The following is a 10,438-nucleotide window of genomic DNA, read 5'->3' on the forward strand; positions in this document are numbered from 1 at the left end:
TGCGGTTATTCCAATAATATAGGCCAGTGATTTTCCCGGGAGATCCAAAAGAGCTAAACCTGTGAGTATTGCACTCAAAGCAGGAGCAATACCGGTAAGGCAGAAACAATACCCTCTGAAATTAGAAAGTCGTAGGGGACTGGCACCTGTAATTGAGAAATTTCTCAAATTCGAGTTGCTAGTGGAATGTGAGTCCAAATACAACACACCCATCCTGCCAGTAAAGAAGGCTGATGGTAAGTTACAGGCTAGTGCAGGATTTGAGGGCAATCAACAGAATTACAGAGGACATACATTCAGTTGTACCAAATCCCTACACCTTTCTGACCACACTAACAAATAAATTAGGGTGGTTCTCATTCTTAGATCTCAAAGATGCCTTTTTCTCTATTCCAATCCACAAAGATAGCCAGGAGCTTTTTGCTTTTGAGTGGGAAAATCCTGAGACAAGAAGAAAGACTCAAATAACTTGGACAGTGCTACCCCAAGGGTTCAAGAACAGCCCAACAATATTTGGACACCAGCTATCAAAGGAACTGGAGGACTGGAAAAACCAAGAATCAAAAGGGGAAATCCTTCAATATGTTGATGACATCCTGATCGTAGCAAAAATGCGAGATGACTGCGTCCAACACACTGTAAGTCTTTTGAATTTTTTGGGCATGGGCGGATACCGAGTCTCAAAGGAAAAGGCACAGGTTGCCAAAGAAACTGTAGTATACCTGGAGCTAGAAATCTTCCGTGGTCATCGACAACTTAGCAGAGAACGGAAAGAAGCTATCTGTCGGCTTCCAGAGCCCCACACGGTGAGAGAGATGCAAGCTTTCCTCGGCATGGTAGGTTGGTGTCGACTTTGGGTGGCAAGGTATGGAATACTAGTAAAGCCTCTGTATGAAACCCTTAAGACAGCTGAAAAGGGAACCATTAACTGGACAGAAAAAGCGAAAGCTGCCTTTAAACAATTAAAACATTCCTTGATGTCTGCTCCAGCTTCAGGGCTGCCAGATTTAATGAAACCCTTCGAACTATTCACATACGAGCAGCAGAATGTAGCTCTTGGGGTGCTAGCACAATATCTTGGGGATCAGCGAAGAGCTGTGGCCTATTTTTCAAAACAGCTAGACAATGTTAGCCAAGGGTGCCAGGGTGTCTGAAAGCCGTGGCAGCAACTGCCATCCTAATCCAGGAAGCTCAGAAATTCACCCTTGGGCACCACGTTGTCGTGTATGTACCCCACGCCGTGATTTCTGTGCTGGAGCAAAAGGGGAGACACTGGTTATCCCCTAGCAGAATGCTTAAATACCAGGCTGTATTGTTAGAACAGGACGATGTCACTCTAAAAACAACATCTGTTGTAAACCCTGCAATATTCTTGTCATCCACACTGCTCGATAACGTACCTGAGCATGACTGTTTGCAGACAATAGAAGAAACCTACTCCAGTAGACCAGACCTGAAAGATGTGCCTCTGGAGAATCCAGATTGGGAACTTTTTACTGATGGCCTTGCCTTCAGATGTATCATCACAGAAAGCTGAACTGATTGCACTGACTAGAGCTCTAGAACTGAGCGAGAGAAAGAAGGTAAATATATGGACTGATTCCAAATATGCATTCAGTGTTATTCATGCCCATGGAGCTATTTGGAAAGAACGTAGCCTGCTGACTGCTCAAGGTAATGGCATTAAATATACCAAACAAATCCTAGCACTCCTGCAGAGCATCTGGAAACCTACAGAAGTAGCTGTCATGCACTGCAAAAGTCATCAAAAGGGGAAGACAACTCCTGAAGTGGGAAATCGCTTTGCGGATGAAATGGCAAGAGGGATAGCAGAAAAAGGCATATTTGCAATAGTGCCACAAAAATAAGTAGATCTGACAGAGTTTGCTCCAAAATATGATCAAAGTGACCAAAAGTTAATTAAATCTCTTAAGGCTGAAATTAAGGAGGGTGAGTGAGCTGTTACACCTATGGGCCAGGTTGCAGTCCCACCCCCGATCCTTTGAGAAATAGCACAAAGAAAACATGAGAGTACACACTGGAGAGCAGAAAACCTTTTAAAACATCTAAAGAAAGTAGTTATAGGGAGAGGAATGACTGATATCGTGCAGTCTGTAACAAGCAAGTGTGAAACCTGCTGCAAAAACAACCCTGACACAACTAAAAGTGTAGTGTCAGGAGTGACCAAGACAGAGCATCTCCCAGGAGATTACTGGCAAATAGATTTTGCTGAAATGCCACGGAGGAAAAGATACAAATATGTATTGGTATTAGTTGATACATTCAGTAAATGGCCTGAAGCTTATCCCTGTCGCACTAATGCAGCAAAAAAAGTAGTAAAAACCTTGCTCAATCATATAATTCCAAAATTTAAAGTTCCCTTGAGGATGTCATCAGATAGGGAACCACATTTTATTGCAAAAGTAGTCAGAGAAGTTAACAAAATCCTGAAACTTACTTGGAACCTGCATACATCATACAGGCCCCAAGCAAGTGGAAAAGTTGAACATATGAATAAAACCCTCAAAACCCAGATTAGAAAAATTTGTCAAGAAACATCTATGACATGGGTTCAGGCTTTGCCTATAGCCTTACTGATGGTCCACATACAACCAAGGCGGAGAGACAACATAAGTCCCTATGAAATTCTATATGGCAGACCATATCAAGTTCCACACATTCCAGGTGAAATTCACATGAGGGGAAAAATTGATTTGCAGAAATACTTAATGGCTTTGAGTTCCACTTTGCAGAAGCTCCAGAGATTCGTTGTCCTGTCCAAGCCTATAGGATTGGACATCCCTGCCCACCCGTTTCAGCCTGGAAACTGGGTCTACATCAAGTGGTGGGACAGTGACCCCTTGCAACCCAAGTGGAAGGGACCATTCCAAGTCTTGCTGACCACCCTCACTGCTGTCAAGGTTGCTGAGAAAGGACCGTGGATCCACTATTCCAGAGTGAAGAAAGCTTCTGCTCCTGAAACTACAGAGAAAACAGAGACTGATACAAATCAAGATGATAGTTAAATTGTTCCTTACATGTATGCTGTTTTTCCAACTGGTAACCATGACTCAGAGCTCAGCCCAGGAGTTGCACAATAATGTGATGCAAAATGTATCCAAAGCACTTATTATGAGCAATTGCTAGATCTGTACTCAATTACCACCTCTAAGAAGGGGAAATGGTCATTGATTAGTATTGCAATAGAAAAGGAACATACAGAAAAGTAGCAACGGATCGGGCCCAATACCACCTTGCTGCCTCCTATACCCCCAAGTGGCCTGATAGAACGTGGGAACTATACAGTTCGCTGTGTGCTCATGAATGCTACAAGAAAAGCCGTTCTTCCACCATATTGTCATAAGACCAACTTCAGAAAAATACTTAACCCAAGATCTGTAACAAAAATGAAGTTGCTGAGATAGAGATTAGCTCTGCCTTTTGAGACGAGAGTGTATTGGATATGTGATGATAAGGCCTGGACAATTCTACCTGTAGACAGAGACCAGGCCTGTGCCCTCGGGGCTGTAATTCCAAATATAACAATATTTGACCAAATTGAAAAACCACGTAGAAGGGGGAAAAGAACTCTTAATCCCCTCATTAAACGTCCCACAGTTTTCCATAGTATAGTGAGAGCCCTCCTTCCCTCTTATGGGATAGTTAAATTGGAAAGAGCAATCGTGAATATATTGTGTTATTAAAAATATTGAAAAACATACTGCTGATGCAATTATAGCTTTGCAAGAAAAAGTCCATAGCCTGTCAAGGGCAATGACTCAGTACAGGATAGCTCTCAAATTCTTGCTCGGCGCTCATGAAGGGGTATGCAATATTATTAATGGCAGCTGTTGTTCCTTTGTGGACCAGGATGAGAAAATCAGAAAGGATTTGAAAGAAATTTAGAAAAGAACTCAAATTCTACATGAAGTGAGTTCAAGAAATTACACCTTGAAATTTGACCAAATCTTCCACGCCCTCACTTCATGGTTGCCAGACTGGGCCTGGGTGAAAGAAACATTTATAATTATTGTAATTGTAGTTATTATTTTTGCCATAGCTAGTTGTGTAAACCGATGTTGTAGATAGAGTAGTTTAGAGACTAAACAAGGTAAAAGCTTGTTAGTCTCCAAAAAGGGGGGAAATGATGCCTGATGGGTTTTTGTCCTTTTTATTTTACTTTTATACTCTCTTTATATATAACCTTTTACCCTTCCCCATTCCTGTACTTTTTACTCCCTGTATCTTAACCCTACATGTTTATCACCCTAGTACCCTTGCCCTGCTCAGAATCCTTTGGGGAAGACGAAACATCCCCACAATCTCAAAAGCATGACGCACCAACCTTGAACAGGGCCCCCATCACTGAGACATGTTTTTTGTAAACTAAGTAGTAATCTTTTTTGGGGGGGGCAATTTTAATAAGGAGGCAATTACTTAATTTGTTAGACTTCTTATTGGAGACTTTTAGATAGGTATTCTAATCTAGGCTGTCCATAAATTGTATACGGGGGATATCGTCGGGGCTTGTTCGTCGGTGTGCATCTGAGATCCTATTAAACCAAAGTAAAATCTCTTTCCTATACTGTGTGTCTGCATCTAAAAATTTTTTACTAGTGATTTAAGGCATCAAAACACATATCAAAAGAGTACTAGTCTGGCCAAAAGAAATATATTTAAATATTCATACTAATAACTGCAGAACAGCTTCTGCACTATTCAGCCTTTTAGCCCAGAGAACAAAGAACAGAGCTTGACAAGAAGCTAAAGGGCAGCCAAAGTGAACTAGAGACTTTTGACAAATATTCTACGTGGAAATATCATCTACATCGCAGCTCCCAAAGGACTATAAGAACACCTGTACTTGCTTTTCCATCTCCCTGGCCTATCAGACAGAAAAAAATGCTTCATCTACATGTTGCCACCTTGCTAACAGTCTAATTACAATGTTTTTATAAGATTTTTTTCATTATTAAGTAGGAACTTTAACCATGCAAACCATGCTGGTTTGATCCCTCATACAGTGATCAGTGAATTATATTTTCAGTGAGATGGCAGCACAGGGACTAGTAATTTCACAACACTATATCTGGTCAACATCAACCTGCGTTTCTGTGTGCATGGAAAAAATTCTTGCTCTGATGAGGTTTGTACTCTCCAGGTCCCTTGAGCTGGCTATTTAGATGTCAAAAATTTGAGTATTAATATGTAAATTAAATAGATCTTTGTCTTTATCTCAGTGGAACAAAAAGTCTACTGTGACAGAGTTTGATGCAGGGAAGAACACAGTTCAGGGGAAAATATCTATGCCAAGGAAAGCTTTGTCTCAAAGAAAGAAAAAATAATGTCCTTATTTAGTTCTACTTGAGAAATTTTTAGATCAGAGAGAGGAAGAGGCTATACTGAAAAATTCACATACCTTTATTGCCACTCACTTTTCTAGTAACAGTATTAGAAAAGGTAATCTTGAGATGATGCTAGAGAAAGACCAGTTTTTTACTTAAATGAGAACACAGCACTGAAAAATAAGTTGTGATGCTTACTGACACAGCTGGATACTTAATTAGACATTGCTTAGAAATGTCATTCTCCTTTCACTGATGCACAGATAATCCACTTATTTGAAAAGGCAATTCTGTAAAAACTTCTGTGCTAGATTTTTCCAACAGAAATTATTTTATTTTCCAGCCACACATAGAACACACCAGTATGCAAAAGCCATTAAACATCTAACTGTACCCCTGTCTGGAAAATATATTTAAATTGTGGACTCATTTGTAAAGTCATATGATTTGTACACTATAAAACCTCCACTTTGATGCCTGATGATTTTTTTGTCTTTTCTTTTTATATATCCTTTTATACATTTTTATACCCTCTTTATATTTTCTGTACCCTTTATACATTCTTTGTACCCTTAGCCTACATGCTTGTAATTTTTGTAGTCTGATATTCTAGCTTAGTTTTGGAGTTCTGCAAGGCAGAAAGACCAAACATTCACAGTAGGAGGCCAGAGAGCCCTATACTATCTCAAAACTTGAGGCTTTAACCTTGGTTAAAGCCTTCTCTCTGGAACATATTTTGTAAACTGGGCTCTAGCCTCATTTGGGGGGGATTCTTAGAACAGGGGGACATGAATTCATTTATTAAGTTTATTATTGAAGGATTCTAGACAGATATGCTAATTTGCAAGGTCCATAAAATTGTATACGCATTATACGGTGTGTGTGCACCTCGGCATGTTCCACCTTTGAGGAGCTGTGCACCTAGGATCCTATTAAAATACCAAGGTAAAACCCTTGTACCCCTTTTAACTGTGTCTGCCTCATAATTCTAAGACTAGCTGAAAGGCAACAACTTCACTGAAGAAATACAGAAGGATTTTGAAGGTCAGATTAGCAGAGACAGCCCAGCCTCTCTCATTGCCACTAACATAGATAAGCTTTATTCCCTAGTCTTTTACTACCCTAATTGTCACTGTGCAGTCATAGTCCCTCCTTTGCACCGGAACTGGCTCATCCTTTGGTGGGTAGATTCATTTCAGTAAGTCAACAGAAAATAAAATGAGAAAATAAGTGCAATTTTCTGCCAGAGCTGGCAAGAAGCAGGGAAAGGAGGGCAAGAACAAACCATCCCTTTAGGAAAAAACCCCAAATCTGATAAAGTACCTGCTGTTTGGTCTCATCACACCTTAAACTCACAGGTTCTGACTAGACACAGGAGAGAGTACTAAGTGTTTCTTTCACAGCACTGTTTGCTCTGAGACTTTTGAAGATAAAAATTATTACAAAACCAAAAAAAATAATTCAAACAGAGGTGTTAGTAGCTTCTTAAAGTACAACTATCATGTAATATATACTACTGCACAAAGAGTTATATAAAAATGGCATGCATGCCCTTCATCTATCAATAATTGGCCACTCATACATACTTCATGATATTTTTGTTTAGTTTGCTCTCAATAAATGTTCTTTATAATTGTATATCCTATAATGTCAGAAGGAAATTAGTTTCATCCAAACAAATTATAAGGCCTGTGTTAAAGGAGAAGCCACTGCCTGAGCATTCTCACACTATTCAAAGAGTCACACACACACCACCTGAGAATTTAACTGCTGGGATCAGTCCCTTTGCAGTGGGTGGCTTCAGTGAGCCAACAGAGGCCCCTTTTGACTCCTCACTCACACACACACACTCACTCTCGGGCACACTTCCTCCTTCTTTGGGCTCAACCCTAGGCTTCCTGTAGAAGAGTCTCAGGTGTTAGATTTATAAAAAATTACCTGCCCCTCATGCGTTCTTCATGCACCTCTTGGTCCAATGGTAATTTTTGGTCTGGGATCTTCTAACACTTTATTGGGTTCTTTCTCTGTGTCCATGCAGACAGGCCATTAACTGTTCAAATCTTATGGAGTTGTAGCTTCTGCTGACTGTCAGTCTCCTGATCTTCTGGTGTACATGCTCACCGGTACAGCATAGGAAACTAAAATAGCCCTAGACTAAGGATAAACATTACTTAGTAGTGACTAAAACATCAGTGTGTTATCAATACTCTTCTCATACTAAAGACAAAACACAGCACTGTACCTGCTATTAGGAAAATTACTAAGAAAAATAACTCCATTCCAGCTGAAAACGTGTCTAGGTGTAAGTTCACAGCTTGCGGCTGAAGGCTTCAACAAATACAGTCACTCATGCTAAACAAGTAAAGCTAGGCAAACAACATGCTAAATCACACAGTATTATAGCTCTATGCAACTCATTCTACTTAAAACCTACTCATTTAAGCTAAACAACAAATATCTCTCAACAGACTGATTTAATAAAAACCAAGGCAGCCTAAACTTAATTGTACATTGTCATTTTAGGTGTTACTGAACTGATTAATGATAAAGAATGCTTAGCTTATGTGATGCAAACCAGCTCTTTTTCTCAGAAGCTTATTACTAACACATTTCCTCCTAATCAGAGTTCAACAGACCACTTCTTTTTCCCTGCTTACAACTGTATCACCTTCTTATGCCAGTTCTAGCAACTGTTTAAATGAAAAAAGCACACAATCTGGGTACTGAAGAATTGATTGTAATGCACAAGTCCACTTCATAGAATCTTCTCGAATTGCCTTCCTTTCCATTAAAGGCCAGCACGCGTAATTCAGTGAACTCACCAGTGACATTCTTGTACAAATAACACATACAGATATCGTAGAATCACAGAATGGTTTGGGTTGGAAAGGATATTAAAGCTCATCTCATTCCAACCCCTCTGCCATGCATAGGGACACCTTCCACTAGATCAGGTTGCTCCAAGCCCCATCCAACCTGGCCTTGAACGCTTCCAGGGATAGGGCAACCACAATTTTTCTGGGAAACCTGCTCCAGTGCCTCATCACCATCACAGTAAGGAATTTCTTCCTAACTAATCTAAACCTCTCCTCTTTCAGTTTAAAGCCATCACCCTATGCCAAACAGCAAAATGTCTAAGTAACTAAAAACTAATAAATCCTAATAATTAGATCTCTATCAGAAAAAAACTAATCTGCATCCAAACAAATGTAGAAATACAAACATTCTCTGGACCTCTCAAATGCTGTCTTTTGGACTTGTTCATCTCTTCCCCAAGATGGCATACATTCTTTTTTATTTTCTCATAAGTGTCACACATACCCATGCACTTAAAACAACAGCAGTGTGACCAGCACTCACTCAACTGAACTCAAGACAGTTGACTCAGCTCTGTGTGAATGTGTGTGCACAATGCTCTAGAGCAGATTTTTCATAACACTAAGCCATCCCTACAGGGATACTGTGTAATTTATATTGTGCTCCTTTGAAAATTCCGCCCTAAAGCTGACTCACTGACATACAATTCTACCTAAGGCATATCTCTGGAAGTGGAGCTGGGTCTTTATCAGATGATTCATAAATCAGGCCTGCTAGCAATCTTAAAGAATAGGACCCTTTGGAACAACACAGTAAAAGAATTGCAGAGTGAAACAAAAGAAGAAAATATTAAACTAATGTTATGTTTCAACTGGTTTTGCATAAATAAAGGTTAAAAATAGGCTGTTCCCACCGAGTGCTCAACAGGCTGAATATGCAAATTATCTAAGACTGAATAAAAATTACAAGTATATGTGTTAAAACAAAGCTTTGCAAAGCATGCTTTGCAACCTTGAAAAGCAACATTTTTCATTGTAAATAGGAAACAATACATTTAAATACAGGTTTTTGCGTTGCATGCATGTATTCTGTTCAAATTAAAGGTAACTACCAGCTATGGGTTAGTTTATAAGTCTGCACACAGGCTTCCAGAAGCATTCACCCATTCACCAGCTGCATTGGAATCCCATAATGAAAAAAAAAAAAAGGAAAAAAGAAAAAAAAATCACAGTCCTAGTAAAAATAAATTCATTAGCACACAGATAAAAGCACATAAGGTTGGCTGCACTTAGCCTTCTAAAAATCTCAATTCTTTTTCATGGTGAAACCATATTTTTAAAGTGCGCAGTAATTTAAAGACTACAAGGCTCTCTACTCTAAAAATTAGAGGGGGCATAGCTTTATTACTATCTGTTCTTAAAAATTATAGTGACTCACTCTTAGATTTTTCATTATTCTATCAACAAAACCAGTAGCAGAAGTCAATGCTAGGAGAGCCATACTTTGTTTCTTTTTCTCTCTGCTATATATTAGTTTGCAGAAGATCACCCTACAGAGGATCATCATAAGGATGTACCATGTCTAAGATTTTAACAAATTTTCCCACTTTACCTATCCATTTCTGTTATTCAAAGGAAATGTATTCTGTGCTTCCTCTGCTGGTTCATGCTGTTCTATATAAATAGACCTCCTCTTTTAAATAAATATTTATCTATTGTTCTACTGTGGTCAATAAAGTAATGCTCACAAAAAAGCCACATTTTAAATTGCTTGGGCAAACAGTAATAAATTAATCATACTTCTCAGATTACGAACATTTATCTGAAATATCCTGAAAGCAATCATTGAATTATTCACTAATAGCTCCACTTAGAAGATCAGGAAAACTGCAATGTAACTTCAAAGTAGTAAACCTATCTCACTACTGCAGTATTCATTTGAAAAGGTCTCATGCTGTCTCCCAAAAAATATCAAAGCTAGTCCAGCACAGACTGATACTGAACTGATTTTTGCCTTTTTGCTTTTATTGCACAAATGTACCTTGCTATTGCTGTTATTTGGAAATATTGAAGCAGAAATGAGTGCCATGAGGCACAAGCTGCAGTTACAGGAGCCCTTTTCATCTCAAAGTTCACTGACACTGTAAAGAGACAGAACTGCCTACCTGCTGGGGCAGTGAGCCAACATCAATTCCTTTTGTAATTCAACTTCCCAGAAGAAAGCTGTGCACCTTGGCTAGTTGACCGAATGAGATCAGTCAGGGTACAGAAGGACAG

General features: G+C 39.3%; 1 protein-coding gene across 8 annotated transcripts in view; it reads right to left on the reverse strand.

Moving 5' to 3' along the window:
* Nucleotides 1-10,438, reverse strand: part of LOC146425606 (protein ARK2N) — a 139,691-nt gene that overhangs the window by 100,362 nt on the left and 28,891 nt on the right. For 6 of the 8 annotated variants that reach the window (XR_014846504.1, XM_085041647.1, XM_085041648.1 and 3 more), the window contains exon 2: nt 7,284-7,499. The exons of the other annotated variants lie outside the window; for them this stretch is intronic. The gene's annotated coding sequence lies outside the window, so the exon portion shown is untranslated. The remainder of the gene's footprint in view (nt 1-7,283; nt 7,500-10,438) is intronic. 8 annotated transcript variants of the gene reach the window in all.

Source organism: Lichenostomus cassidix, chromosome W, assembly GCF_008360975.1.
Source record: "Lichenostomus cassidix isolate B80296 chromosome W, HeHo_3.0, whole genome shotgun sequence".
Classification (NCBI taxonomy): Eukaryota; Metazoa; Chordata; class Aves; order Passeriformes; family Meliphagidae; genus Lichenostomus; species Lichenostomus cassidix.